General features: G+C 41.9%; 1 protein-coding gene across 5 annotated transcripts in view; it reads right to left on the bottom strand.

Annotated features, from left to right (window-relative positions):
* Positions 1-27829, bottom strand: part of BDNF (brain derived neurotrophic factor) — an 83605-nt gene that overhangs the window by 36983 nt on the left and 18793 nt on the right. The window contains exon 1 of one of the 5 annotated variants that reach the window (XM_043971090.1): positions 15705-15995. The exons of 3 other annotated variants lie outside the window; for them this stretch is intronic. The gene's annotated coding sequence lies outside the window, so the exon portion shown is untranslated. Of the gene's footprint in view, positions 1-14137; positions 14323-15704; positions 15996-27829 lie in introns of those variants that run through there. One more of the 5 variants, XM_043971094.1, reaches the window with a different exon arrangement.

Raw genomic sequence — 27829 nt, 5'->3', positions numbered from 1 at the left:
CACGCATAAGGGAAAACCCACTGCCCTCAGTGTTGAGGCTTGACAAAAGGTGGAACCAGGAATGGAAGTCATGTCATTCAATCTTGTCTATAAAATGATAATAAAATGTCTACAACTTAGCCTACAGGGTTTTGAGCAAAGAGTTTTGCCAATCTTAAGTCACTATAGAAATGTGAGGCTTTGGTTAGGAAAACACTATATAGATCCATGCCTCTTGAGTATCTATGCTCAACCTCTGTCCATAGCTTTGTGGTGTCAGTGTGTCTCCTCTAGGGTCTAGGAATGACCCAAAACAGACTTAAAAAACACACAGGGAGTAGCTAGGTGGCACAGTAGATAAAGCACCAGCCCTGGATTCAGGAGTACCTGAGTTCAAATCCAGCCTCAGACACTTGACACTTAGGAGCTATGTGACCCTGGGCAAGTCACTTAACCCCCATTGCCTTGCAAAAAAACAAAAAACCACACACAACTATCTGCAGATCGATTTATTTTAGTCTGATTGTAGACTTGAGATCATAGGATTATATCTCATCAGATCATATAGTAATCAATGAGCATTTATTGAATGTTTACCGTGTACCAGGCACTGTGCTAAGTGCTAGGGATAGAAAGAAAAAGCAGAAACAGTACCTGCCCTCAGGGAGTTTACTGCTAAGGTCATCAGAGCTACAAGGGACCAGAGTGCTCTAATACAAAACCCTTCATTTTTATTCTTGAGGGAAATGAGATCCAGTGACTTGCCCAAGGTCATGTAGGTAGCAAATGACTTGTTTGGCCCTGAAGAGAAGAATGAAAAACTATGGGTAGAAACTGAATTTGGGCATTTTAGACTTGATGCCAGGTTAAATTGCCTTGCATTACCCAAAAGTGGACTGGGTTGCCTCTGGGAGGTAGGGGACCCCTCTGTTGGTTTTATATCAAAGAAAGAGTGACCATTTGTTGGGTATGTTATAGAAGGAACCTTGCAAGCATAAGGGTTGGGCTAAACAGCCAATGAGATTCCTTGTATCTCTGAAATTCTGTAATCATTCAAAAATGCCACAGTGAAGAAAAATTACAATTAACTCTCTCAGAATTCCCAACCCAGGCAGCTCCTGCTGTAACCACTTCTGTAACAATACCATTAGGATGAAGGGTTGCCCAATCAACATACTCAAGTAAGCAATTACAGCAAACAAATCTCCAGACTTTCAAAGGTGCCTTTTGTAGACAAGGAAAAACTTAGAGATCAGGAAAAGCAGACCAAAATTTTGAAAGAGTACCATGCCCTCTCCCAGAAAGCCAGCATTCAGTAGTTAAGAATGGATGCTGGCAGGGTGTTCTTCTAATTGCTGAGACCATTTTACCATTTGCTCAGCAGATTATTTTTTAAGCAAGCCTCTCTCAGAGTCAGAATATGAATGGATAATGGAATCTGTGTAAGGAGTAATCAGTGAAGCATTATGTCTTACAGTACTTAGAGGCAAATGATTCAGGAAAAGGGTTTGTAAACTTAGGTGATGATACCTCAGCTTTTATTTTTTTAATCTGAAAGCATTAAAATAGGAGAACACAGAAAACATGTGAAGTGTGACAAATGTTGGAAATGTGACAGGAGAGAGAGAAAAAGAGAGAGAGAGAGAGAGAGAGAGAGAGAGAGAGAGAGAGAGAGAGAGAGAGAGAGAGAGAGAGAGAGAGAGAGAGAGAGAAAGAATGAGAATGATGGCTCTCTTGGTCCAGGATGCAGTACAACATGAATGAGGCATGAGGTTTCATAATAGATTACTGCAAGATGATGGGCCTCCCATGACCTTAGTTTGCCTCTTAGTGGCTTGGTGAAGTTGGATACTCTCCAAATAATGTATAGAAAAACAAAACAAGTTAGGGACTATGTGAAGCTACTCATATTGCAACTCCTGTCTTCAAGAAGGAGCAAGAAGAAAAGAATCCCAAGAATAAAATAAAGACATTGTAGCCTATAGTAATACTCTCTTGGGAAAGGGTTACAGCGTCCTTGGACTATTTTCCAAAACAAAGAAAATTTTCAAAGAGAAGTCTGTAGCTGAAGATCAGAAGGTGCTTGGAGGCACAAGGAACACTGCAACTTCCAAACTCAACGGCACAACTCCAGAAAGATGCTAAAGCTCAAAAAGTCTGTTTCTTCAGCCATTCCTGTGCCTGAATCTGAACATTCAGCTTTTGTCATTGGTTCATTTAAAGAAAAGAACCGTCTTTGAGAATCACCATGCATTTATACTTACAAGTACTGAAGAAACTACAATGAATGACTTGACTTAGAAACAGAAATGATTTTATCAGCCAGTTCACAAACTACCTATCTCTTGGGTCCAAGACTCAAGGAAGAGACAGACCAATGGGTCGATGGTATTAGTACTGCTTTTCAGTGAATTTAAAAGAAATACATTTATCATCACAAAAGCTCAGAATCCTGGAAAGCACTTTATAGGCTGGCTATTCCAATTCCCCCCCCTATTGAAGCAAAGAATCCTTTGCAAAACATTTGTAACCCCAAACTGACTACTTCTTAAGATAGTTGGTTTCAGTGTTGGACAGCCCCAGCTATTAGAAAGTTTCTCTTTGTACAGTCTCCATTCGACTCCATTAGGTCCAGTACTCTAAAGCAATAAGAGAGAAAGTCTGTTTCCCCTTCCCAATGACAGCTGTTCAAATATTTGAGAGCAAGAACCATGGTCTCTGTTCTTCTCTTCTGGGTTAAACAACCATTCCTAATATGGGACATGGTTTCCAGATCACTCACCATCTTGGTTACTCTCTTCTGGATATGCTCCAGTTTTTCCATCTTAAATATGTTCCCCTTGAACCACAGGACCCCAACATTTAACATGATACTCTAGATGTGGTCTGGCCAGGCTAGCATAGGAGGCATATCTGTGCCTTGGGCTAGGTTAGACATTTGTGCCCCATGTGTATTCTTGTCCAGTGGGACTCTCGGCCTTGACTGTAACACATTTGATATGACTTATGAGCCAATAAACACCTATATTCCTTACAGAGAAGAATTTCCAAGTCTAAAAGTGGTGCAAATTCTGCCTCTGACATTTGTGGGCTGTGTCACCATCGGCCAAGCTGCATTTAGCCTTTCTGAGCTTGAGTTTCTTCATCTGCAAAATCAGGGTATTAATAGCACCTATGTCATGGAGGTTTGGGGAGCGGGGAATAAGATAATGATTAGATGTAATCTCCTGGAAGACAGGGGTTGTTTCATTTTTGTCTACGTATCACAGATTATATCAATTATATCACAGCAACTCTGTTAATTGATGAAAGTGCTTTGCAAATGTTAAAGAGACATATGAATGCCACTAATATTTAATACTAAGGTGTCCCTCATTCCAAATTTTTCCCTAAGGGGCTGTCTATCTTGTCTGCCCTAATCACAGTTCTGCTAGGCACTATACTTATATACATATGGCCCAAGATTGTGCTATTTTTATTTTGTTTGGTTTGGGTTTTTGCTTTATCTATTATTTTTTTAGCAGCCAGGCTGCTCATATTGAGCTGAGAGTTAACAAAAAAACTGCTGAACTACTTACAATTAAGCCACGTCTCTTACAAATGTATTTGAGCAATTCATTTTTTGTCCCCAAATGTGGGGATTTACATTTATTCCTGTTCAATTTCACCTTGTTGATTTTGGCTCAAAGTTTCCAGCCTCTGTTTGTGAATCCTGAGTCTGTCCTTCAACATATTAGCTATCCATATGTCTTGGCTCTAAGTGTCAACTGCACATTTTATATGAAGGTCTGCACACTCAATAAGCATTCCAGTTGTTGATTAAAAGGCTAGCCTCTTCTCTGCATTCCTATGACTACCATACTAGCTAAAGTTTCTCATTACTCTCTGGCCTGAATTATAAGAATCATTTAAATGTTCTACCTGTTGCCAATCCTTCCCCTCACCAAACCACCATAATAATCTTCCTAATGCCAAGGTCTGCTCCTGTGAATCCCCAAATCTTCCAATGTTATCTTAATAAAACTGGGCTTCATTGGTCACCTCCAGCACTAAATCTATGATTCCACTTTTCTGATTTTATTTCACTCTGTGGATCTTTATTTTGGCCAAAAGGGACATACTCATTGTTCCCAGATCTGGTTCTACTTTCTCCCACTTGCACACATTCCTCTAAGCTGTTCCCAAAGCCTGGAATGAACTTGAATTTTGCCTGTATTTCTCCTTTACCCTTATCATAACATAGAATACCTATTTGGTAGGTGGCCACTATGGTGTCATGGAAAGAACCCTAGATTTAAAAATCAAAAGATCTGAATTCAGTTATTTATACTATGTATGGCCTTGGGTAAACTGCCTTCCCTGTCTGGGTCTCAGTGTCCTTAACTGTAAAAGGGGAGAGTGGATTAAATGACCTCAAGGTCACTTCTAACTCAATATCCCAAGAACCTCTATGGAGTTTATATCCTATCCCACCCCCATTAGACTGCAAAGACTGTTAGCTCTTTGAAGATGGGTATTCTATAACCCCTTGAAGGGAAGGAAGTGATCTAGATTTGTGACTTCCTATAGGGAACTCCCAATGAGAAAAATCCCTCTTCCAATGTAGTTTCATAAGTGCCCAGCAATTTATTGTCTGAGGGAGGAACCTGGAGCACAGAGTTCAGTGATTTTTCTGGAGAGTTAAAGAATCAGCCCATATCAGAGGCAGGATTTGAGTCCAGGTGCTCCTGATTGGACTCCAGGGCTGACACTCTAGCCTCTGTTCTATGCTGCCTCTCATACAGTACAGACCATAGGAGGCACTGGATAAATAGCTGCCAAAATTAATATGGAATCGTCTTTATGCTAAGACTACAATCTGGGAGTTGGCCAATCATTCCCCTCCCCTGAACATGGTAGCAACATCTTTGATTTTCTAATATTTCCAATGCTTCTGTCTTCTTCATGATGAGGAAGCAACTGGTCTACATTTGGGAATTCCCCAAATTCCAAAATACACTAGCAAAAAGATCATCTCAATCTGGTCCCACTTTTAGGTCACAGGCCCACAAATCTAGACCTGAAAGGAACCTCATAGGCCCATCCTTGTACAAGGGCCTTAGGCCCAAAGACATTGTGACTCGCCCCATGGTCACACTAGTAGTTAGCATCAGAGGCAGGATACAAAATCATCCAGAGAATTGTATAGTGCGTGACTCATAAATTAAACTGCTTTTATAGCAGTTCCCAGTTTGAATCCAGGGGTTGGCCCCAGAGATTATCCCACCAACATATTTCTGCCTTGGTGTTTTATTTTATTTTATTTTTTTGGTGGGGCAATGAGGGTTAAGTGACTTGCCTAGGGTCACACAGCTAATAAGTGTCAAGTGTCTGAGGCCAAACTTGAACTCAGGTCCTCCTGAATCCAGGGCCGGTGCTTCATCCATTGTGCCACCTAGCTGCCCCCGTGACTCGTAAATTAAAAAAAAATTATAAATGCTTGTTGATTTATCAATTAATTGATAATTGTATTTGTTTTATAATAATGTAAGTGACTGGTCTTTCTTCCCCTTACATCTCTTAAAATTGCAAAAATGAAAAGATGTAAAGTTTAGCAGCTTAGGTCCATCTATAACCAAAAAATAAAAACACTTAAAACCAAATTCCTTCTTTCCTTTTCTTTTCTTGTCTAGTCCTGTGATTTCATGTCAGTGAGAGACTCCTGGTGTACAATCTCTTTCTTCCAATACGGACTAAAACCTTATCTCTAATTTATCTTTCACTTTCCCCAGACAATTCTCTAATAAAAAAGTATATGCAATACATCTTTGTAATTGATGTCTGAATGAATCACATTTTAGATTTTCACATGCCAAGCATGATTTTTTTAAAACAAAGAAAGTTACATGTGATACTTTTTAAATCTCACTAAGCTAACAAAATGACTTTACATTGTAAATGGGGCTGGGGAAAAAGTATTGTATATATTTCAATTTCCCCTAAAACATATGGTTTTACCCCTGACCCCCAAACACGGTTTGTTTGGGTTTTTTCTCCATGGCATTAACATTTTTAGAAATGTCAGTCTCCTGTGTAACAGCACCAAATCTGTAACCCTCTATCAAAGAGTTGCATTTTTTAAAAAGATCAAATATCTTTTTTCGGGGGGAGGGGGGAGGGAGATAGGGAGAAAAGACATTTGTTTAATTCATGGTTATGGTCATCTGAAACCATTTCTTTCTAGGTTATTAAATGCCTATGACATGAGACTTAATTTTATCCTTGTATTTTGATCAAGATCTATGATTCTGCTGGTGCAGAAAACTCATTGTGTGAAAATTCTTTCTATTGCTGCAGACCAACAACCCCCCTCTGTATCTCATGGTGGGATCATAAGCTCAGAGAACTTGGTCCCAGTTCTAAAGCTGGAAGGAACCTCACCTCAAGCCCATGCAGTCCAAACCTCCCATTATAAAGATGAGGAAACTGAGACCAAGAAGGTTTAAATGATTTGCTCAAAGGCACACAGGGAATATGTTTCAGAGGTGAGATCTGAATCAGATGAGTACTTTTACCGCAATACCTGATCCACTCTTGCTAGTGTTTCCCAAAAAAACTTGTATTAATTTATGTACATAGTTATATCAATGGTCTAAAGTTGGAAGGATCTTCAGAAATCATCTAGTATAGGAATAATTAACCTTTCTTTGTGGGTCACAGACCCCCTTTGGAGTTTGGTGAAGCCTATGGATCCCTTCTCAGAAAAAAGTTTTTAAATAATTGAGGAAGGAAATTCTCAATTTCAATGAGAGTTTGGCAAAAATCAAGAGCTAACTTCCTTCCCCCCACAGAAGTTCATGGACTCCTCCTCCCAAATCTGTCCATAGATCCCAGTTAAAAATCTTCTGACACAAGAAAACTCCCACATTTTACTGATGAAAAAAATCAAGGGCCAGAGAAGTGACTCCCCTGAGATGAAGCAGGGAGTAAGGGGTAGAGGCAGGATCTATGTACCAGACTGTAAACTCCTTGAGGGTAGAAACTTTCACTTTTGTCTTTGGCATCTACCACAGTGATAAGTGTATACAGGAGGAGCTGAATGAAGGCTAATTAATCTATTTCTATTGTCTGGGACACTGAAAGATCATGACTTTCTAGGTTCACAAAGTATGTGTCACAGGTGAGACGAATCCCCATCTTCCATTAGAATGTGAACTCCTTGAGAGAAGTGATTTTTTTTTTGTTGTTGTTGTTGGTTTTTTTTGGTATCCCAGGACTAAGCACAATGCCTGGCACATAGCAGGCCCTTGTTTAGTACATGGTTATAGTCATTTGAAACCATTTCTTTATAATATATTCTTGATAATATATGATTAGTAAGTACTTATTGACTTGATTTCCTGACTGATTCCAAGGCACTCATTGGTTCTCTATCCAATACATTACACTGTCTGTCTTCATCCTTAGATCTTCTCAAATCATACTTTTTTTCAAGTTAAAAGTAAATTATAGGAGCACATAAACTCAAAAGTTTTCTCTCTTCCACTTACTTGTTATCCCTGTACCTTAGAAAACATCAGAAAATGCCAGAGACAAATGACTAAAAGCAGAACCTCTCAATTTACTATCCTCATAAATTTCCATGGAAATAATAAATGTGAAAGCAACATCGGTCCACAGATAGCAGGAGGTGCCGTTATATTGAGTAAAGGGCCGTTTCAAAAGGTTCTGCCCATACATTACTGTGACAGGATCTCTCCTTCAGCAGTAATCTTGGCTCTAAATACTTGACAACACTTCCATATCCCTTTGTTCCCTAGCCCAGACACAAGACACACACTCTTTCACCCCACAAATGACCCAAGAAGAAAACCACCTCGAAACCCTAAAAAACGAAAGCATTGGATTCTGGTTCTCTTGTAGCCCATTGGAGTCCTTGGTCTTGGCTGGGTAAGTTGGGGCTTTCCTCCCTAGGTGGCACTAGTGTTCCAGTTTCTGGGACATTGGGCAGAGGGCTTCATTGACAGGGACTCGCTTCTTTCATTTTCCTAGAGGTTCCTTTTCCACCAGGCTTCATTTTATGGGTAAATACCTTTAATTAAATGGCAGGCTCTCTTCTTCTAGGCTTTATGCTAATAAGCCCCATTTGAAATTCAGGGCTGTTTCCATAACATTTCCAGGCACTTCCCTAGAGGAATCTGAAATCCTACCTTAACTGCCCCACAGTGAGAAGTCATGCTTAGAACACACAGAAGGTAATCATAAAATTTCCATCAGCCCAGAGAAAGTAAGATGAAAGCACACGCCAGAGAGACTAGGTTCTGTGGGCTCTCAAATCAGTGGATGGCTACCATGACAACGGAGGAAGCGTTCTTTTTTAAATGAGCTTCTTGAAGAGGGCACGCTCCATAACACACGGACGCTCTTTGGGGTTCCCATCAAATAAACCCGTCCCTTTTTATAGCTGTCAAGGAGGCTCGTAAATTAGCTTATTTTGCTCTTAGAAATAAAAATTCAACTCATTTAATGGAACCCACCCTCAAAATTTACCTTGGCTATGAATGAGGGGCGTCAGACTGGTAGGTGTATACTTTCACTCCTTCCTTCAGGACATGTGTTCCAATCCTAGTTTTGACATTTAAATACTTTTGTCACCTGGGGCAAGTTACTTCCCTCCCCTTGACCTCAGTTTCTTCCTCTGTAAAACGAGGAGACTGAACAAGATGGTGTCTGAGATGCCTTCTAGCTCTAAGTCTACGATGTCACGCTTTTCTAAAGTCACTATGAGATTTACGTTTATGATCCTGCGATCTATCATGGGACTCATTTTTAAGTGAAAGAACATGAGTGGATCCACCCTTTTATTTAATGAAGTGAGACTATCATGAGTTGAATTTAGAGACCAACTGCTGGTCCACAAATTGGCTTCAAAGCCAACACATTCCTATTCATTAGTCAGTTGTTCATCTGTGATGGAATGATAATAATTCCTGAACTTAAAAATGCTTTAAAGTTTACAAATTGCTTTATATATATAATCTCATTTGAGATTCAAAACGGAATAGGGTAGGAAGTATAGCTATGATCATCGTCAACATTTTCACGGACAAGGAACTGAATCTCAGAGAAGGTAAGTGACTTTGCCCCATAGGCATCCAGACAGAAAAGAGCTGTTTGTTTTTTGTGTGTGTTGGGAATTCCAGAATTATGTTTTTGCTAACATACCTATTAAAGTAAATGTCAAATTTAATTTAGAAGTTAGTGAAAATAGATTTATAATTTCTTTTTTCTCCATCCAAGTTCACAGACCTCCTGAAATCTATCCATGAATTCCTTAGGGGACATCCTATGGATCCTAGGTTAGGAACCCCTGACCTGGTGGGATTTACACTCTAGTTTCTCCAGGTCTCAATTCTGCACCAATAACTATAGTACATATGTCCTAACTTTAATAAGGACAATAGCTAGCTCTTATATAGTGTTTTTAGGTTTGCAAAGTGCTTTAATAATTTTTATCTCAATTTATCCTCGAAACAATCCTGGGAAGTAGGTGCTATCCTTATTTTACAGATGAAGAAATGAAGGCAGAGGTGAGCAGGGTCACACAGCTATTTGATTTAAGCATTTTAGAAAATAAGTGATGTATGTAATATAAAATCATGTTTAGAATTTCAAAATTCTGATCATAAGTAGAAATCTAAAGGGGAATTGATTACTTATATGCTAAAAAAATACCCATTTTCCTTTTTAGTTGCTGAATCTGGAGTTGAACCTCACAAGGAAATGGCATAAGGATTTAATTCAATAACATAATATATTACTTAACTTTACTCTGTACAAAACAGAATGACTGAATGAATGGTGTAACCAGTTCATCTGTTCATTCACTTTTGAAGCACATCTGTGTGCTGTTCATCCTAATAAAGAAAATTTATTACAATGGAAGTTAATGTTATTTTTGTCATCCACATGGTTTCCACCTCCACTGAAAGTCTTCCTTGAAGCACTCTAGTTGAAAAGCTAGAATTGTACTGAATTCTTTCCCTGCTTCCTGTTTAAAATGCACTTCACAGTTTGAGATCACAGAGCCTGCCAGGGTCTGAATTGCTGCACTAGATGATTGAGAGTCTTTCAATTAAGCAGCAATTTTGCAATTAGTGGAAACTGAGTGCTCATAACAATCGTTTGAAAACAAGTCTAGACAAGTTAGTAATTACCCTATTAAAGGGATATATCCGCTTACACTTGAGCCTGTGCTGCTTCATGAAAACTGAAATCTTCCATGCAGGAAGATCTAAGCTGAAAATTACATTTTAGCCATTAAAATAAATCAATAGTACAGCTGTCTAAAAGAGGGGAGCGACTTTCATTTTAAAAGGAATCCTAAGCTTGGCCATAGTGCCAAGCTCTACTATCACTGTTTACATACAGGAAGTCTGAAATTTTTCTTATTTCCTCTCTTGGTCTCCTAATAGGCTAAGCACTGAAATTTCACTGTTATAATTATTATTTCTATGATAATGATGATGGTACCTTTAAAATTCATTTCTGTTGCTCTTCTTGTTGACTCCTGGAGAAAGGTAGATATTTTTCACAACAAAAGTCGGAGGGTGTGTTTTATTTCATAGTTTTACTACCCGCACAACTGCAGCTTCTTTAACAGAGCCACCAGGAAAAAGAATAAAATACATTTGTTGAAAGTTCTTAATATTAATGAAGAACAACTGTAACCCTGCCCTTTGGTCTACTTCCAGGTGAGCATGCTCAGCTCGCAGAGGGTCTAACTCTGAGGGCTGTTTTGCCTTGGAAAGAAAATATAATTATCAATCATTTCATTTTGGTCACTGAAGAGTTTAGACACTCAACTATTCCAGTAAGAGGAGTATAGAATAACGTGCATCCTAATGGCGCCCCCTATTAAGCTGGAAATCCAATCACTCGTTGAAGGATTTCAGAAATGCACATTAGCTATAGTTAATTTAAAAAACAACAAAAAAAAAAACACAAAACAAAACAAGGCGGGAATGCAGGCTTTCAGTGATGACATTTTAAATAGGAAAACTCCCTTTTCCTTTGTCATTATTAGGTTTGCACAATCAACCTGCAGTAGCAAAACAATTCAAATGAATATTCAATCTCTTCATTTTTAGTTAATGACAATTTTCTGAATTGTTTTTGACTTAAAAGTAAAGCTGCCCATGTGTACTAGATTAAAAAGGGCTTGTTAGGATAGATTTCTTGAATACCTTAGCTGTCAGAGGTTCAGATGTCTAATAGCTATTGATTTTATAATGGTAACAAGCACCTGGACAAAAACAAAATTAAAAGTGTGTAACTTTTCCTTGTATGGGGGTTGGGGGGAAGGCATTTGCAATTATTGTATTTTGCTTTTTAAAAATGCAATGCTTGAGGAGGATGTCACTGTTACAGTGGTCTCCAAAACATGTAATCAGCTGGGAATAATTCTGATTTGCTTAATGTAATTAGAAAGATAAAATGTTCTCTATAAAAATCTCATTCAGCAGACAGCAATAATCTAGTATCTATTTTTTATTGCTGCATTTATCTTTTTTTTGTAATTAAAACAAAAGGAGAAAAGGAGTAAGCCTTTAGGGTGCTGGAATTCCAGTTATGACAACCAACATGTTTTAAATTCCACTCCAGGTTATGGTTACATTTCAACAAGTGTCTTTTTCCTTTTCCCTTACCTCTGCAGCTAGTCCAGGGGTAAGCAAGCTTTGAGCAACAACAATTTCCCATTATTACATTTGCAAGATCAGACAATATGGTTTCAGTGAATGTTATACATAGACCCTAATGCATACCCTCTGCCAAAACTTCCTGGTGTAATTTCTACATGATATATGAGCTATAATAGCTTGAAGCTGCTTGGCCATGCCACATCCAAGTAACCTTCAACCTAGGAAATTTTATGTTGCATAAAGCAAACAGTGAGAAACTCCCATGTTTATACAAATTACTTCTTTTATTATGCAGCAATAACAGAGGATGGAAAACAAGACAAGATCAAATTTTAGGGTCAAGGAAAAAAAGAAGAAAGCTTTGACTCCAGAAATACGGATAGCAATTTGAAAAAGAGGAAAAGAACATTATTTTAGAAGAGTTTTTTATTTTTGGGATATCCTTCAGCATCCCAATCCCATTTTCACCCAGTTAAAAACCAAAGTACCCAAATGTATACAATATTGCTTTCCGGAAAGAGGTACAGTACTCGGTGGATTAAGCTTCTGAAATAAACACTTAGAAATATGCTTTCTCTAGCTTACAGCCAAGAACATTCCTTCACTCTTGTCAGAAAATGTTCACTGGTTACTGTTGATATGGTTGGGAGCGGGGGGGGGGGGGGGCGGAGAGGAAGAGAAGCTACTCGGACCCTCATACAGTTCAGTTAAAACAAGGCAAATGGGCTAACACTGGCAAGCATCCTTTGAAGCCGTACAGGGATGAGAAAGCCAGGCTTCCCTTCTAAATGCGTTCCAGACATCACCGTACAACACGTCAGAAGCCCTCCTGCGTGTACTACATTGTTGGATCCAGAGGGACCACTCCGCGGATCCCACCTCCTCCTGCTCCTAGGGGTACCTAGCCCGAGGTAGATCGTAACTGGAAGAGAAGCCTGGGAACCCCGGCCAGTATCCCCCTCCCCCTCTTCTCAACGCAGCCCCGGGGGTGGGGAGAGCCCAGGCCAGCCTCCCCTCCTCCCCTCCTCGTCGCAGCCCTGGGGGTGGGGGAGAAGCCCAGGAGTCCCTCCCTCTCTCCCCCCCCCCCCCCAGCCTTGCAGTTGAGCTTCGACTCTTCCCCGGCAGAGGGCACCCTTTACCTTCCCTAACTTCGCGGTCCCCCGCCACCCCCCCCATCTTTCAATCACCCCCCCCCCTCCCCCAACTCTCCACCCCACCCACCCCCGCTAGCAAACACAAACCCAGTCGCCTGCGACGCTCAATCCCCAGAGACGCGCGCGCAGTCTTCCTTCCCACTCGGGCACCCTCTTCGCTCCTTCCCCCGCCGCCCCAAGCACCACGGGGGCTCCCCCAATTCTAGTGGACTCCTCCTCGCTCTTCCCTCCCCACTCTCATTCATGAAGGCAGGAGTCTCTCTGAGCCCGGCCACATCCTCTCGTCCCTCTCTCCCTCCTCTCCCGTCTTCCCGCTCTCCTCCGGCTCAGCCCCAAGTACCAACCACCCTTAAGCTCGCTCTCCTCCAAGTCGAAACTTTTGCACCTCTTCCCTCTCCCCTCTCCCTTCTCCCAAGAGAGCAGACAGGGGCTCTGGGGACTTGGAAGCGCTAGTTATGGACTTGTTAGCAAAGCCATCCACGGAGGGAGCTGGGGGAGAAGAGAGTGAGGTTTAGAGAAGTTACTGTTCCCGAAATTCGGCATCCCGGGGCGGGGCCAGGTGTGGACGGTCAGGAAAAGCGAAGTTTTGAGATACTTTCGCCCTGGACCTGTCAGTTGCATTTGGGCTTGAACTCTCGGGAAGCAGGTGACTGTAGCCTAGCTGCTCCCACCGGGATGGGGCCAGGGGGATGAGGGGGAGGCCTGGCAGTTTAATGGAGGGGAGGGGGTTCGAGGAGCGGGGCGAGTTCAGCTCTTAGCAAGGAAATATCCCCTCCTCAGTTCCCAAACCCTTCGAATCCCTCCTTTGGCCGCGCCAGCAGAAGCTGCAGTCTTGGCCCCCAATTAGCCCACGGTCCCCTTGCCGCCTCATAATGGGATCCCCGACGTCCCTCATCCCCTCAAAGTAGCCGGAGACTTCCCAAACCTCTCCCACCCCACTTTGCTCGCGTCTCCTCAGCCTCCTCTTCTAGCACACGCACGTCCCACTTCCCAGAACCCCGCTGAGTCCGTGCCCTCGCTCCTCAGCCCCTTCTAGGGCGCACTCTCCAAGTCCCAGCAACCAGCCCCCCATTTTCCGTGGGGACACACGCTTTGTTTGTCTAGGGATGTGAGGTCCCAGAACTTATTCCAACCCTCTAATCGTCCTCGGGGAAGGGCCAGAGAGAAGAGCAAATCACCCCTTCCCTATCTTGGAGGCCCCTGAGCCCTGCGTTCGCGTCCCCTGATTCCCCGAGCAACTTTCGCGGGGGAACACCGGCTGGTCCCCCGCGCAAGCTCGTCCTGTCCTCCCTGGCACGGCTCGACTCCGAGGCTCTCCCCTACCTTAGAGTCCACACAAAGCTGGTTGGGTCCCCTGCTCCGGAGAGTCACATCCTCCTCTTCCTCCTCCTCCTCCTCCTTCTCCTCTTCCTTCTCCTCCGCGCCCCGGAGCCCAGTCCGCGCCCCAGTCCCAGCCGCCGCCGGCACGACCAGCAGCAGCAGCTCAAGTGTCTCATCAAAGCTTCATGAGGGGGGTAGCGGGGGAGGAGGGAGGGCGGGAGATGGGGGGGGGGGAGCGAGCCTGGCTCCCTCACCCCCCAGGATCCCGCGGCTGCCTCAGCTTGTGTGTATGTGCGCGCGCGCGTGTGTGTGTGCGCGTATGTGTGTGCGCGCGTGTATGTGTGCGAATGTGTGCGCGCGTGAATGTGTGTGTGAGTGTGTGAGTGTGAAAGAGGGAAGGAGAGAGGGAGAGACCTACAAGCTCCTGCCTTCGGCTTTTTGTCGGTCAGAAATTATTTAGATCCCTCTTTGGTCTTCCATTGGTCAAACTAACCCCAGGAGTAGCCGCGCCAGAGACACCAGCGCTGGGCCGGAGGCTTAAAGGGAAAGCGGCGTCTTTTTTTCTCCCCAGTCTCAGCCCCAGCCCCGGCTCCTGGTGAATTTTAGAATTCGCTTTTTCCACCCGAGGATCTAGGCACTAAGCATCGCTCCCGAAGGCAGCGGGTCTGCCTCATTCAGGCCTCTAGTCCACCCACCCGTAGGTGTTGTGGGTCCCAGGCGGTGGCAATCTCCCCCACCCCCACTGTGCCGCCACCACGACTTGACACATTTGGCTGAGACGCAGAGACCTAGAGCTCTCTAGCTTTGCTCCCCGAAACTGGGCAGCCCAAGAATGGGACAAGCGCCCCGGGCACCCCCGGACAGTGGGGCTATGGGGAGGAAGGAGGTGGTTTCGGGGCCAAGCGGCATCCCAGTTTAGTGGGTCTGAGAGATATTGGACATGGATAACTCGCGATTAAGCCCAGTCTTCCTGTTTGTCCCTAATTCTGCAGCGCCTTGGGGAGAGTGGGGGTGGGGTGGTGGTGGGAATGTGTGGAGAGAAAGGGCACAGGGTGGGGGGTGGGGAAGAGAAAAACCAGGGAAGTAGGGGCAGGGGAGCTTGAGCGTCGGCAGCTCCACTCACTGCTGCGACCCCCACTTTTCAACTTTGCTTCCCCTGTCCGAAGCAGACAAGCTGTTCTGTGCGAACTCCCAGGGGAGAGAGGCCGTCGAATCTCCTGAGAAAGCCGCCCCTCCCAACCCCCACCGCCTTGCTCCCTGGCAGAAGGACCACTGGGGACGTCCCCGCGGGATGTCCACAATCACTTCTCCCAAAGCGTGGCTAAGAGTGGTTTACTCGTTGTCTTAAACACCCGCCCGCTTAAATATAGTGCGCTCGCTGACCTCTCCATCCTTTGCCTAATAGGAATTCAATCAAGATAATAACAGCATTTTTTATTAATGAATGCCCCGGATAACGTTACGCTAAGTTACTTTCTGGGGCCACGCAGCAGCCGGAGGCGTGACGGGCTCGATCCTAAATCCACTCGCTGCGGAGCCCTCACCGAAGAAGGAAAGGAAAGCAACCCACCTTCTCAGTCACTACTTGTGAAAGTCAACATCGAGACAGCCACGCCTGGGGAGGGGGGGAAACTCAGCCCGAAACTCCCAATTATCACTCCCTCCGCTTCCCCTCCGTCCAGATCAGTCTTTGGTGCCTGCCTGGGTTCCTTCTGTTCTGCAGCAAATCGATTAAATTATTGATAGTGGAAATTGAATGGTCCAGGTAATAATGGTATCCCCTGATTGTGTGGCTCCATTTGATCTTGGTAGAGGCAGAGAGATTTCATGCTAGCTCACTAGGGTTAGCGAGAGAGCTGGATCAGACCTCTCAGGCTCTGAATGGGAATGTGGGTGGGAATCCACGAGAGGGCTTCTCAATTGCCTTGACGTGCAATGTCATATGATACCTCCGCTGCCTCTAAATAGACACTCTCCTGCACGAATTACCAGAATCCAAATTCAGTGCATTGGGAAGGATGCATCTTTTATTAAAAAGAGTTCCGTTCCAGGGCATTGCATGCTTTTGCAGATGCTCTTTTCTCCCCGCCGTCCTACCAAACGTGCATCAGGCCAGCCCTTTAGAAAACCCAGGGCAGGAAGAGAGATGAGGGTTCCTCTGGAGCCTTGCTTTTAGCTAGCTAGTTTGGGGTACGTTTGTGACTCTCTTCCATCGAGACAGACATCAGTGCTGAGGTCAGAAGGGACCTAAGATGTCCAGATGTTCATTCAATTAAATCGACAAACATTTACTGTTTATCTACTACGTTTTAGGCACTAGACTCGGCTCTGGGGATATGAAAACAATAGAAACAAACCAACTACAAAACAAAGCCGGACGCTGCCCTCTGAGAGCGTACCCTCCTCTCTTTGGAAGAGCTAAAAATCCTTCTTTTAGCTGGCTTTTTAAGCCAGATCAGCTGAGCTACCAAAAAGCCTCACAGACTACGTGCGGGGAGGATTAGGTCCGTTTGACAAATCTTTTCAAACCCCCAACCTCGGGTTCTCCTTAAAGGTGATCCTGTTCCCACTGGTTAAAACAGTTTGGAAGCACAGCAGGGTGCTAGCTAGCTGTTCAGGGTGTTGTTAGTGCTCTAACAATTTCCCCAGGAGAGCCAACCTCAAACTGGTTAATGGTCAGTGAAGGGAAGGGCTTCCCAACCGACTCATTCCAAACCAGAAATCAATGCAAGACCTTAGGCATTCCAATGATGGAGACGAGAGGAAGGTGGACTGTCTCTACCCCTACATTCCAGTCAATAAGCTTGATCTCCTAGCTATTTTGTTCTCTGGGTGTATGATAAATAACTCAGTATGCTGGATCGAATGTGTGATTATTCAAATATATGCACAGCTCCTTAGAGTATGTATGGCACATTTAGCTTGGTACCTATGTCAATATGACTGATCATACAACCAATACAAACAACCCCAAGGCACCTATAGGGAAGAGTTTATGTGGACATATTGAATGCATTTTAAAGATGCTTGCTAACCAGAGTGCTAAAGGACAGTGCTTTGGTGACAAACCTGACATATTTTTCAAAACAACCCTAGCATTGGGTCCTAATGGAGAATTTGAAATGCTATAAATCATGAAAGTGATTTCATTGGCCATAGTTTTAGGATTTATACTGTGTAAAACTGTAAAAGACTATTTCACTTTATTGGGGGAGGGAGCAGGAATCAGGGATGGATAAATTCTGCTCCAGTATTTTTAAAAATTCATAAACAAAAATGTATCCTGACTTAAGTGTACCTTAAAACATGCACCTTCAAACATGCTTATAAAAGAAGGGTGCCAAAGATCTTTAAGCCCAAATACCTTATTAGAAACCTATGAGATAGGTATTGGAGATTATTATTGCCATGATTTTATAGAGGGGGAAACTGAAGCATAGATAATTTGAGTGACTTGCCTAATGTCACAGAGCTAGTAAGTTTCCTAGGGGATGTTTGAATCGAGGTCTTCCTGATTATAGGTCAAGTATGAACAGTCAGACACGACTGAAATGAATGAACAACAAACCCTAACCACTTGGTGATACTGCCTTCCCTGTAAAGTAGGTGAATGTGGGCCAGCTACAAAGATCACTGGAGGTTCTCAAATGCTAGTCATTAGAAATTAGACCATCTGTTCAAATCACCTTGCATATAGGTCAGTATCTCTGCTTTGGAAATACCATGTTTATTTCCTAAACTTGTCATAGTGACTGGAACCAGTCCTCCCTTTCCATCCCTCTTCTTCTGACCTCATGGGAACTATTTTGCATCTGCACTGCCCAGTGTATCCTGTGGTTTTACAGAAGGCAAGGCAGAAACGTATTTGTGATGAAATCACCAGGAACGGTATGAATATTTAACAAACAAATGGGAAGTGATTTCTAGTTCAGGTGAACGTTACTTAGAGTCAGAAACTCCCCCCCCTCTGAATTCCTTGACTCTTTTTCAGGGTGCTTATCTGAATGTATCAAACCAATACAACAGTTTACTTCAAATACCTCCCCCCCCCAAAAAAAATGTATGTGAGGAGAACACAAGCTTGCAAAGTTGGAAGGGATTTCAGTGGTTATCTGGACCAATCCTCTTCTTAAAATATGTTCCCTAGGGACAGCTAGGTGGTGCATTGGATAAAGCACCAGCCCCGGATTCAGGAAGACCTGAGTTCAAATCCAGCCTCAGACACTTGATATTTACTAGCTGTGTGACCCTGGAAAAGTCACAACCTTCATTGCCCCAGGGAAAAAAATGTTCCCTGCATAACATTTCATAAAAATCCAACAGCCAAAGCTCTCTTTGAACACCTTTAATAATGGGAAACTCATAACTATCTCATGAAGTAGTCCATTCCATTTTTGGATTGCAGTGGTTATTAGAAAGCCCTTCCTCATAAAGATCTGAAATTTGTTGTCTATGACCTGGAAATCATTGGGTACAGTGAGACCATTCCCTCCTTGGCATTCTATGTGTATAAACCCTGTAATTCCCTCAGTGTAGTGAATTTCTTGTTTCAAAATTATCTGCTCTAGCTAGGTGGCACAGTGGATAGAGCACCGGCCCTGGAATCAGGAGGACCTGAGTACAAATTCTGCCTCAGGCACTTAACACTTACTAGTTGTGTGACCCTAGGCAAGTCACTTAACCCCAATTGCCTCACCAAAAGAAAAGAAAAGAAAAGAAAAGAAAGGAAAAGAAAAGAAAAGAAAAGAAAAGAAAAGAAAATTATCTGCTCTGATGAAGATCAAGAACTGGCAAAATTAGAAAATGTCTAGAGGCACCACGTAACTTGCCCAAGGTCAGCTAGTATAGGTCAAAAATAAGACTTAAACACAGGCCTTCTGGCTCTAAATCTAGTCTATCTATCCACTGAATCATGCTGGCATTTCTTGTATACCAGTCTTCCTCTTAATATATTCCATTTCTGGATAGATAAAATGAAAGACTGTATCTTAGTCTTCCCACAGATTTCTGAATAGTTTTCTTCTTTCCATTTTATCCTGGTGGCCTCTATGAATTATATTTAAAGGTCCAAGATGAAGCTTCTGACTGTCTTTTTGACTGTGATCAGAAATGATGCCAAGAAAGAAAAGCACAAATTTTCTGGACCTGCCTCTTCCAGGACTAAACACAAACATGTCTGATGATGGGAGCAAAGACTTAAGAGTCATGTTCTGTAAGTTTATGGTCTTAACATTCCCAACCCAACCAACCCCCAGTAAAAGGAGGAAAAGTGACATTTTAGTGCATTAAAGGAAACAGCTCTGAAGGAAAAGGAGTTGATTCTTAATATCTGTCAAGATCTTGTGGTTTAAAGAAACAAACACACAACTTTGCCTGTGGTTGAATCTTTTTTTTTTTTTTTGGTGAGGCAATTGGGGTTAAGTGACTTGCCCAGGGTCACACAGCTAGTAAGTGTTAAGTGTCTGAGGTCGGATTTGAACTCAGGTCCTCCTGAATCCAGGGCCCGTGCTGGTTGAATCTTAATATTGGATGTTTGATGTTCCCAACCTGATGTTTCAGAACAGCTAGAGTCAAGAAGAAACGTTTTTGGATTCTCATTTATGCTTGTCAGGAAATATAAATGAATCCACATCGCTCAAGTGGGAATAGTGGCAGGAGGCACCAATCTGACACCAACATATTTTTTTCTATTAATAATTTTAATTGGCTGAGGTCAGTCCCACTCTCACTACAAGCATTTGATGTTTAATTATGTTTATTCAAGTCGCCTAGTTACTCCTGCTCATGATCTCCCTTGTAGAAAAGGGAAAAAAAAAGTTGTCCGGAATCAAATGGACTTGACTTCCAAAGATGCTGCAAAGCTGACTAATTAATGTGGAAGAAGGAGAGTGTAAACCGAAACACTCTTACCCCAGTTTGGGGTCTTGTCAAACTCTAGTTTTAAGCTATCCCAAGTTAGAGTGTGCCATCCCTATATATTGGAGGTAGGGGTGTCAAGCATGCTTGTGTAAAACTACTAGTGTCACAGAAAAAATGAAATGGGGAGAATTCAATGGTCTCTTCATTAAGTAAGCTCATTGGTTCTCAAACTTTTTGGTCTCAGGACCTCTTTTTACTCTTAAAATTATTGAGGTCTCCCTTAGAGAGATTTTGTTTATGTAGGTTATATCTATTGATACTTGTCATCTTAGAAATTATGTCAGTATTATTGTGAAGATAGTTTTGACTTTATGGGTTACTTGAAAGTATCCCTGGCCAATTCTCGGAGAGTTGTTATTTTAGTTAATAGGGTCATAGAGCTAGAGGTGGGAGGGGTCTTCAAGCCAGCCATGTAGTCCAACCTCCATTTTACAGAAGAGGAAACTGAGGTCCAAGGTGGTTAAGTGACTTGCCCAAAGATACATAGTAAGCATGTGTCATATCTAGGATTTGAATCTTGGTTACATGACTATATCACAGTGTCTGAAACCTAGAAATCCTAGGTCAACTCATTTAGTGTGTCTGCTGGTGCTGCCCAACAGGGTTGGTGTTTATGTTCTACTCTATTGAAACAGATTTTTCTTTACTCTTGTAACTGCAACTATAACTTTATTGTTGACAGCCACCTGGACTGGGAGGCAGCTCTAAGGTGGAACAAGGAAGCCTGAGTTCAGGATGTCCAAAAAAGGAAGCCAAAATAATGACAACCCTTGGGAATCCTATCATCGCAGTCAGAGGTTTTAGAACTGGATAGATTTGTAGAGATCATCTAGCCAAATTCCCTCATTCTACAGGTAAGGAAATGTCCCCTAGTGACTCATTCAAGGTAATACATGTGAGTATAAACTAGTAGTACCTAGCTAATAAGTAGCAGGGATAGGATTTAAAGCCAGGTCTTCTGACTCTAAATTGGACATTCTAGACTTGCTCTGAGCCGTGAAAGTCTGAAAACCAGGAGAATCTCACTCCACTGGGTAGTGGCTCAACTCTTTGTTGAGACTAAGAACTCCTTTGCTCAGCATCCAGTCTTATTCAGGAACCTCTGGAATTCTTATGTGTTTTTAGGATTTGTTTTGTCTTAGTTTCATAGTAAAAAGGTCACTTTAAGCCTTCAAGTCACTTGTGCGGGTCTTTATAGCAGAAAAGGATTGTTTTGTTTTTATTTTCACTTTTTTCTTTCCAAACAATCTGATTCAAGAGAGATGAAGTCTGAGGTGGGAATGTGTGGGGTGAAGGTCACATGCCCCAAGTCACCAATAGGTGGCACTGGCCAAAGGGAAACAACAGTTCTAAACCAGAGAAAACCTGCCAAAATAATGAGATAGAATTCTGGGAGTGAAAATCTGTGACATTATTGATCCCCTCTTTCTGCCCCACAGTTTTAATCTCCTGAATAAGAACTCACTTTCCCATAGTCCTTTAAGGTTTACAAAATACTCTCTTCACAACTACTCTGATAGGCTTAAGGGAGGCCGTAGATATAGTTGTCAGAGATGGAATTTAAACCTGGGTCTTTTAATTCCCGAGAGCCAGTACTCTTTTCTGGATACAACTTTCCACTGAAATGCAGAGAAGTGAAATGACTTGCCTAACTTCACTCAGATAGTAACCTATGGATTCAGGACTCAAATTCAGGGCTTCCTACCCAATTATCTTTAAGGAAAAACGAGTATGAAACAAAGAAAAGAGAAGGGGGGGTGAAGACTCACAACCTAAGTAATTAAAGGATCCCATAATCACTAGGTAGAAATATTAGAATGATGGCCTTGAAAAGAATAGAAAGGGTGTGTAGATTGTATCCTTATTCTTGGGTCTAATACACTAGACCAAAGAAGGAAACTTCATTAGGAGCTCATTCTAGAGTTGACTAACCATATCAAATAAATAAATATGTATGGAAATAGAATGTACATACACCCATATATATATAACATACATGTACATGTATATGTATGTGACTTACTTTTTTTGCTTAAAATTTATGTCTATCTTATTTCCTCTTGTTCTAGTAAGGTTGAATAGCTGACTATTGACTTCCTCCTATACTTAAGGACCATTATGAAGTTGTCTCTTGGTGCCAGATTCCAGATCCCACAACCTTTGTTCATAACTTTCAACTTCCAACCCATTAATCATTTTCATGGTTGTTCCCTGAATCAGCTCCAAGTTCTCCATAGTCTTCTGAAAATATGGAGCCAAGAACTACACATGTGTGTAAAATCACCGAAGTCTAAAATAGTTTTAGGAATTGCAGATGATCTAGATAGAACTGTGAGAAAAATCAAAAGAGATTGATATCTCTGGCACTGTAATAATTATTCCTCTACCTAGGAACTTGAAATCTCAAATTGAGCAAGTTGGAAGGGAAGCTAGAAGTAGTTATTTAAGAAGAAAAAAAGCAATATGAATGCCCTTGATGACAAAATTTTGAGGATTTAGGCCGATAGAGGAAGGACAGAACACCAGAGTCAAAAGACCTAGCTCTGTAACCCCAAGTAAGACATTTAACCACTCTAGGTGAAGATTCTTCATCTGTAGAATGGGTTGATCGGTCTCAATGATCTCTAAGATTCCTTCCAAATTTCTCATTGTGAGATTTCAAATAAAAATCTATTTCATGTCACCAAACAAAGCTTGGTATTTTGGACATTTTTCTTAATGAGATATTGTAAAAATAAATAAGTTGACCATGATCCTTTCATGGATATGTATGTGATCTCATGTGAGCATTCCTTCTGTCCATACAGAACACAAACTGTCCTGTAGAATTCTTATTCATATTCTCCCCCTAATCTTCTGCAGGAGGTCCATCCAACATGCAGGGGACCTTCCTGTGGATTTCTTGAGGTTGAATGGATAACAATGGAGCACATGGTCTATTAATCTAATTTACTCACTCTTGAGAAATGACTGGCCTGCCTCTTTTCCCAGGTACACATCTCTCAAACTTTTTTTATCCCACCTCTGATGTGCAGTTCTTTATGGGTGAATGCTGCTGCTGAAAACTTTAGGTTTTCAGAAACTGAGGTATTCTGTAGCATTACCAAAAGAACATTTTTTCTTCTTTTTTTTGGTGAGGCAATTAGGGTTAAGTGACTTGCCTAGGGTCACACAGCTAGTTAAGTGTTAAGTGTCTGAGACCGGATTTGAACTCCAGGGCTGGTGCTCTATCCACTGCGCCACCTAGCTGCCCCTAAGAATATTGTTTTTAAAGTGAGCCTTTCTTTTAAGGAGAAACTTGGACATTAAAAACACTGTTATTTCCTAAGCACAATCCAATCTAGTCTCTCCTTTCTATGAAATTTTAGGCCAATATTATTGCCCATATACAGTCTTTGTCCATGCTTATACTTTACTAGACTAGTTTTATAAGTTATCCATTCAACTATAGGTAATATTCTGGAAAATAAGCATTTTTCATATACTTGACTTTTTCCTGGATGGATAGTTATGTTGAACTATTTAGGGTGATTATGCATGTCTTTAGGATGGTTTGCAATATTATAGGGGTAATTTAATGTCTATGACTAGGAAAATCTGAAAGACTTTACCTTCTAATGAGACCCCCTCTCTTCCATTATCAGTGATTTGTGTGGACCAGACTAGTGATAACAATGATAATAACTCACGTTCATTCAGTGTTTTATAATTACAAAGGGTTTTGGATACATCAACTCATTTTACCTTCACAATAATACTGTCAAGGTAGGGAGGGCAAGTAGTGGTAAATATTATGTATTGTCTTCTCTCATTAAAAATATAAACTTCTTGAGGAGAAAGATTGTCTTGCCTGCTTAATTTGTGTCCCCAGCACTTAGCACAGTGCCTGAAACATAGTAAGCATTTAAATGTGCTTTCTCTCTCTCTCTCTCTCTCTCTCTCTCTCTCTCTCTCTCTCTCTCTCTCTCTCTCTCTCTCTCTCTCTCTCTCTCTCTCTCCCTCCCTCTGTCCCTCCCCCCTCCTCTCTCTCTCACATTTGCATTTACCCTCACCCACCATCTTATTGTTAACCCCCATGACCCTCATATATAAGCACTATTCAGGAACAAAAACTTATTTAACTGAATTAAAGAATTAAAACAGGCATATTCAGGTCTATAGAATGTCAAATAATCACTTTGTCTAAATGTTTCACTTTACAGCCATGTCTCTGTGATGACGGCAGAATTAGATATGACTAAAAGATTTGGGGAGTCTCTAGTTGGACATGGTCGAACTTCACAACACTACAACTAACAGACACACAGAAATACCATTGTCACTCCTCAGGGAGCTACAGCCAATGGGAAGCATTTGGAGTGTCCAATGGTGCCATTTTTTTTAGATATGGTGGAACTCCAATACCAGTTTGGTTGGATCAAGTCAAAATGAGATCAGACTTAAAGAAAATCAATGGTAGTTAGAAAAAAACCCAAAAAACCCCCACAACTTACCAAATAGCCCAGAAGATTTTGAAGGGACTCTAGTGCTCATCTAGCCTAAGCTATTCCCTTGAAAAGTATGGAAAAGTTATCAACTCAAGGTAACAAAGCAAGTGGTCAAGAAAGGACCAGAACTCAAGGCTTCTGACTCAAAGTCCTTTGCTCTTTTCACTGTACTACTTCCCTACCTTTCTTTTTGAGTACTCTTTTTGGAAGTCTTTAAGAAATTCCATATTCAGAAGACATTCTGAAGGAGATTTGCTATAGGTATCTTCCAATGTCCTTGTCAATGCTGGGTATCATGGACCAGGAATATGAGTACATTTAGAAGCTTAAGGGGATGATTATGTTGGACCAGGTAGACAGGGTCAATGCAGTACTGTGGAGTAATTTCTACAGCCAGGTGGGAGTGATTGGGGAATGGTTGAGAAACCCTGGGGAACATAAATTAAAAATTTAGGCCTCCTTCAATGAAACATGTTGCAGGGAGATCTTAAGAGTTACAGCTAGGAGGGACCCCAGTGGTCATCTAGTTTAACCTTTCCATTTTACAGTGTGAGGAAACCAAGACACAGAGACATCAGAGACTCACAGAATCATAGACTTTGGCCTAGAAGGGACCTCAGAGGTCATCTCATCCAACCCCTTCATTTCATCGACAAAGACACAGAACCTCAGAGGAATTAAGCACTTTATTCAAGGTCACAAAGGTACTATTGGGACTGAATCAGGATTCAGGATCAAGCCCTCTAGTTAGAATAAATCATTCTTTTCATTGCCTCATGCTGCCTTCTCTTTAGTCCAATGCTCTCTCCTCCTCACTCACCCTGAGGAGCCCCCTTGTTTTGGCTGCTCTGGAAATAGCTCTGACGACAGCGCAGAGGCCTAAGGCTGGGCTTTCCCTGTTGGAATTCAGATGTTGTTGCTGTGACATTAATTAAACACAGTTCTAGAAACCAAACTCAGACCACAGTCAGCCCTCTACAATTCAGTGCCCATGATTTGTGGCCAGCAATACTTGCTTGAGTTACATCAACTGAGATCCAACCCTTTACTTAATAACAAATTAAACAGAGTGATCATGGGTTAGAAATTCTTATTAATAGATTGGTGAACACGTAAGTATGTTTCCCTTAAGGCACTGGGACCAATGAACCGAATGTTTATTATCCACTGAAACCATTCCCATTGCTGATGGCCAAACTAAGTTTGGAATCTCCATTGTTTCATGTCTACAATAATAATAACAGGTGACATTAATTTAGCAGCTCATAATGACAAAGTACTGTACACATATTGTCTCATTTGGTCCTCATAATAAAGTTGTTGTAGTCCAAGTACCAGGAGACCTCATTTTATGAATGAGTAAATGAGGATCGGATTCACTAAGCAGCTTTCCCAGGGTCACTGGACAAGCAAATAACACAGCTTAACCGGAATCTGGGCCTTCCAACTCCAAATTCTATGTCCTCTCCACTATGCCACAGCTGCCTCTTATTAGTCTTCTTGTAACGAATGTTGAATTGAGCCATCAGCTTCACGTGTTAAACATTATTTTCTAGAACCATTATTTTAAAGTCAGTTTCTGGGACCTAGAGGACTTTAGAACTAAAAGGGATCTTGGAATTCATGTAATTCACAGTACCTGTTCACGTTTAACAGATGAGGAAACTAGGGCAACAAGATGTTAAATGTCTTGCTCGAGGTTAGATGGGTAAGTAGTTGGCACAAACGAGATTTAAACCCAGGTTTCTGTCTTCAAGTTAAAGCTAAACTTCTCTTCACATTGGAGCCAGTTTCAAATGAAAAAATGTTGAACTAGGGTTCCAATGAATCATAATTATCTTTTTTTTTTGGACTCACCATTTAGCATGTAATATTTATTTCTTAAATTACTTTACAACTTTTTTTACATTTAAAAAAATTCAATTTCCAATGATTTTCCAAACTTATATTTGTATTTCCTCTAACTGGTTTATTGGTTCTCACAAGAACTGAGATTCAGAATATGCAATAACCGCATTAGGGCACGCTGACAGCATACTGAGATGCCTGGCATATTGGAAGAGCTTAATAAATGCTTGTTTATTGATTGATACTGGGACCTTTCTTTTGGGTCCAACTTGTTATTTTGTTAGTATTGGGATCTCCTGGTGAGTAACTTTCTTTACTAAGGAAGATTAATATCTGCTCAGTAACTTGGAGTCTCAGAGGGTTTCCTGGGGGGCACTGAGAGGGTAAGTCTCACAGGTAGTATGTGTTAGAGATGGGACTTAAAGCCAGGTTCTCCTGATTATGCTCTTATTTATTTAACAGTCCCTTTGCAAAGGAATTCCACCCCCGCCCCCAAGCTTTATTACCTTGTCCTCCTTCAGATAGCTTGAAAACAGATCCCTCAGGATGCTCAGAAATTATGTCACCTCCAGAACAGCCCTCCTCTGTGTACACTTGGTCTGCCAAAATGCTCCCCCACCCCCATAACATTTTTGTTCTGTTCCACCAGAGCTCGAACTCATGGAACATGATGGTCACTCAAGAAGAGAAGTTGTCCACTCTGAGGGCAATGGAGAGGTGTGGGGTAGTGTGAGGGTAGCTGACAACACATGGAATTACAAAGGAGAAGGAAATTATTGCATGAAAGAAGTGTATGAGGGGGAAGCTAGGTGGTGCAGTAGATAAAGCACCTGCCCTAGATTCAGGAGGACCTGAGTTCAAATCCAGCCTCAGACACTTGTGTGACCCTGGGCAAGTCACTTAACCCCCATTGCCCCGCAAAAAAAGAAAAAAAAAGAAGTGTATGAGGGCGAATAAGAGAGATGGATTTGTTGCATGGCCAGAGCAAGAGATAAAAACTAACAGACAGCCTGCCCTTTTAGTGGATTCCTCATAGTCCCAAGCAAAACTGGGGAAGCCCTTAAAATTGGGTGGATCCCCTCTGGCAAACATATAGAAGGCAATGAAATTTATGGAAGAAAATGGACAGAAGTTATGCAGGTCAGATGGGCATGGGTGGGTGGTGATCTGCATTACTAGGTGGAATACTACATCACAACAGGATAACGGATTCATTGGAGTATTTTAGCACCAGTCAAGAGAATTTGAAATTATTTTTAAAAGGAAATAAAGAGGGGAGGGCAGCTAGGTGATAAAGCAGATAAAGCACCAGCCCTGGATTCAGGAAGACCTGAGTTCAAATCTGGCCTCAGACACTTGACACTTACTAGATGTGTGACCCTGGGCAAGACACTTAACCTTCATTGCCCCTTGCAAAAAAAAAAAAAAAGGCAGTGAGGTT

Source organism: Dromiciops gliroides, chromosome 6 (genome assembly GCF_019393635.1).
Source record: "Dromiciops gliroides isolate mDroGli1 chromosome 6, mDroGli1.pri, whole genome shotgun sequence".
Taxonomy (NCBI): Eukaryota; Metazoa; Chordata; class Mammalia; order Microbiotheria; family Microbiotheriidae; genus Dromiciops; species Dromiciops gliroides.
The sequence above is the reverse complement of the archived record's forward strand: the minus strand, read 5'-3'. Positions and strand labels throughout refer to the sequence as shown.